We start from the raw sequence: 4,250 nt of genomic DNA on the forward strand, positions 1-4,250 counted from the left end.
TCCTATGCTAGTGCCTTGGGACTAATGGATACCGCTATGTCGTCTGCAATCCGACAACCCAGGAGTTGATGGTACTGCCTCCTAGAATCCATTCTATTGGCGAGGCTCGATTGGAGTTCGATCCGATAGCCTCCTTGCACTTCCATGTGTTTGAATATATGGAGGAGGATGGTCAGTGTGTGGGTGTGGACATCTACTCATCTAAAACTATAGCATGGATCTTTAAGGATTCTAAATGGGGCGAGGAGGCTAAGTGGACATTGTCAAAATCAGCAACTATGTTTCTTAATGGTTGTCTGCACTATATTTGGTTCTGCGAGGGTTACCATCATATACTTGCTATGGATATGGAGGGAAAGGCATGGAGGGAAATCCCTAACTGGCTACATGGTTTTTCATGCTCCATCCATCAAGCTCAGGGTCACTTGTGTCAATGTACTGTTGGTGGTCGCAATATGTCAAAGCTTTTGATCTAGATCCTTGAAGACTATGGTACTAATAATAAATAGACATTAAAGCATACTATTAGCCTATGTAAGTTGTTTGGAAAGACTAAGAAACAAATGGGTTACTTTGATTTTGGGTCATGCTACACAGCGGTTATAGTTCACCCAGAATGGAATTTGGTTTTCTTTGTTGGGGTTGGGGTGGAAAGTGTCGTCATCGCATATAACATGGACATCAGAAAAGTTCATATCATCCCTACACATTACATTCCATATGGTAGACGTGACATCCTACCAGAAATCATCAGCAGACCTTACTATCTTCCCTATGTTCCTTTGTTCTCAAAGTTGGAGTCATTAGCAAAGTAGTAAATAAAGTTGCATTTGATGTATCTCTCTGTCATGACATGTTTAAATGGATCAGTGTTGTTTGATTGACTATGGACATGTTAATTTCCTCTTGGATGGATGTTGTCATTATTTTGCAGCAACTTTAACTTGTTTGTAATGTAAGATAATGTCTGTGCAGTGTGTCAGACGCATTCAAAAGTACAGAGGTCGGACTTTCTTGCATGTGCAGTAACATTTCAACACCAATGGCTCCTCTTTGTTCCCCAAACAAAAACACCAATGGCTCCTCTATAGTAGTGATATATTAACTGCCATGATCTCTTCTGCAACTCAGCTTGTTTTTCTTCCTTCCCTGAGCCCTCCCATTCCCACTATAGATCTAAAATCACCAGGAATGTGTGGTTGCCTTCTCCAAACCTACTTCACTCTTAGCCACCGCCATGGTGAAGGGCAAGCCTTCTGTGAAGTGCACATGGGAGGGGGATGACACCATGCCCATGCTGAAGGAGGATGAAGCCATGCCCATGGTGAAGGAGGATGATGTCGTGCCCATGGTGAATCAAGATGAAGCTCTGGTGGATCCCTTTGGAGATAGAAACGATTGGGCCATTGGCATCATGATTAAGGCTTTCTTCAAGATCAGGCATGTCCTATAGAACACAGGGGTAGGCACCCTCTAATGCGGATGGGGATCCCGATCTTCCGTCAGGTAGAGATAACTATCGTTGTGACATCAATAGGAGCGTGGGGTTAAAACCATACACTACCTGAAAAGGACTTACCATGGTGGTGGAATGTTTCACCCTATTATATACAAACTCCACATGTGGCAAACACTCTTCCCACATCTTCAAATTGCGCTTCAAAATTGCTCTCAACATGGTGGACAATGTTTGATTCACTACCTCAGTTTGCCCATCAGTTTGGGGATGACATGTTGTAGAAAATAGCAGCTTGGTCCCCAATTTATTCCACAAAGTGCACCAAAAATGACTCAAGAATTTTACATCATGATCTAAAACAATAGTAGAAGGCATACCATGCAAGCGAATGATTTCTTGATAGAAAAGGTCAGCAATATGAACAGCATCGTTGCTCTTATGACAAGGAATAAAATGTGCTATCTTAGAAAAATGATCAACCACCACAAAAATACTATCCCTCCCCTCTTAGTCCTTGGCAAACCCAACACAAAATCCATAGATATATCAGCCCAAGGAGTAGAAGGAACATGAAGAGGCATATAGAAACCATGTGGGTTCAACCGTGACTTAGCTTTTTGACATGTGGCGCACCGCTCTACATCTCGCCTCATCCTTGGCCAAAAGAAATGTGTGGACATCACCTCCTCCATCTTCTTGGCACCAAAATGACCTATCAATCCGCCTCCATGTGCCTCCTGCAACAACAAAAGACGAACGGAGCCAACTGGAATGCATAGGCGGTTAGCTCTAAACAAAAACCCATCATTGATCATAAACTTATTCCATGTACGTCCCTCTCTGTAATTCAGCAACACGTCCTTAAAATCTGGATCATGCGCATATTGTTCTTTTACTGATTCAAGCCCAAAAATCCGACAATTAAGTTGGGACAGCAAGGTATATCATCTAGACAAAGCATCAGCAATCACATTATCCTTCCCTTTCTTGTGTTTGATAGTATAAGGAAAAGATTCAATAAATTCAACCCATTTAGCATGCCTACGATTCAGATTATGTTGAGAGCGAAGATACTTAAGTGATTCATGATCAGAATGAATAACAAATTCTTTAGGCCACAAATAATGACACCATGTCTCCAAAGAACGGACAAGTGCATACAATTCCTTATCATACGTGGAATAATTCAGAACAGGGACATGCATTTTTTTCACTAAAGTAAGCAATGGGTTTACCATCTTGCATCAAAACACCCCAATGCCAACTCCACTAGCATCACATTCTAGCTCAAAAGTCTTACCAAAGTTTGGAAGTTGCAGCAATGGTGCGTGTGTGAGCTTATCCTTCAAAGTGTCGAAGGACTCCTCATGTGCCTTTCTCTAATGAAACACCACCCCTTTCTTCGTCAACTCATGCAATGGGGCAGCAATGGTGCTGAAATCTTTGATGAAGCGGCGGTAGAATCCTACAAGACCAAGAAAACTCCTCACCTGTGTGATGGTTTGGGGAACCGGCTAGCTCTTTATGGCTTCTATTTTCATCTCGTCCACCTCAATTCCCTATGGAGTTACAACATAGCCAAGAAAAGAAACTCGATCCATGCAAAAGATGCACTTCTCAAGGTTACCAAATAATCCTGCATCACGTAAAGCATTAAAAACAGCACGTAAGTGATCCATATGTTCAACAAAAGACTTGCTGTAAATCAATATATCATCAAAGTAAACTACCACAAAACGACCAATAAAAGCTCTTAAAACCTCATTCATTAAGCACATGAAAGTGCTAGGTGCATTTGTTAAACCAAAAGGCATTACTAACCACTCATACAACCCGAATATGGTTTTAAACATGGTTTTCCATTCATCTCCAAGTTTCATTCTAATTTGGTGGTAGCCACTTCACAAGTCAATCTTGGTGAAAATTATAGAGCCACACAACTCATCAAGCATGTTGTCTAGCCTAGGAATAGGATGACGATACCAAATAGTAATATTATTGATGGCTCTACAATCAACACACATACGCCAAGTTCCATCTTTCTTAGGAACCAAAAGTATAGGAATGACACAAGGACTAAGGCTTTCACGTACATACCCACAGTCCAAAAGGTCTTGGACTTGCTGCTGAATTTTCTTAGTCTCCTCAGGATTAGTTTGATAGGTAGTATGGTTGGGCAAGGTTGCTCCCGGAATCAAATCAATTTGATGCTCTATCCCTCTCATAGGTGGCAGCCCTGGGGGTATCTCAGCTAGAAAAATTTTCTCATACTCCTGCAAAAGGTTAGTGACAGCAGGAGGCACCGAACTAACAATATCATCAAGCAAAAACATAGCTCATTTGCATACCAAAGCATAGCAAATATCATCATCAAAAATTTCAGCAAAGTCACATTTTGTTGCAAGCATAACACCACCCTTCAATTTAATCCCCTCAGCCTTAGAAATAGATGTAGACTTATCCTTTTTAGGTGGGAGAATAGAATTAGCAACTTGCTGATTTTCAGATTGAACATCATTCAAACTAGCAGCGCGTTCTCTATCAGCTTGTATAATTTGAGCAGGGGTTAAAGGTATCAAAGTAATTTTCTTTCATTTATGCACAAAAGTGTATTTATTACTTCTACCACGGTGTGTAGCATCATTGTCATGTTCCCAAGGATGACCCAATAAGAGTGAATAGGCTTGCATAGGTACCACATCATAATCAACAGAATCAGAATAAGAACTAATGGAAAATGAAACTCTGCAAGTTCGTGTTACCTTTGCTTTTCTAGAATCATTTAGCCACT

Source organism: Miscanthus floridulus, chromosome 1, assembly GCF_019320115.1.
Source record: "Miscanthus floridulus cultivar M001 chromosome 1, ASM1932011v1, whole genome shotgun sequence".
Taxonomy (NCBI): domain Eukaryota; kingdom Viridiplantae; phylum Streptophyta; class Magnoliopsida; order Poales; family Poaceae; genus Miscanthus; species Miscanthus floridulus.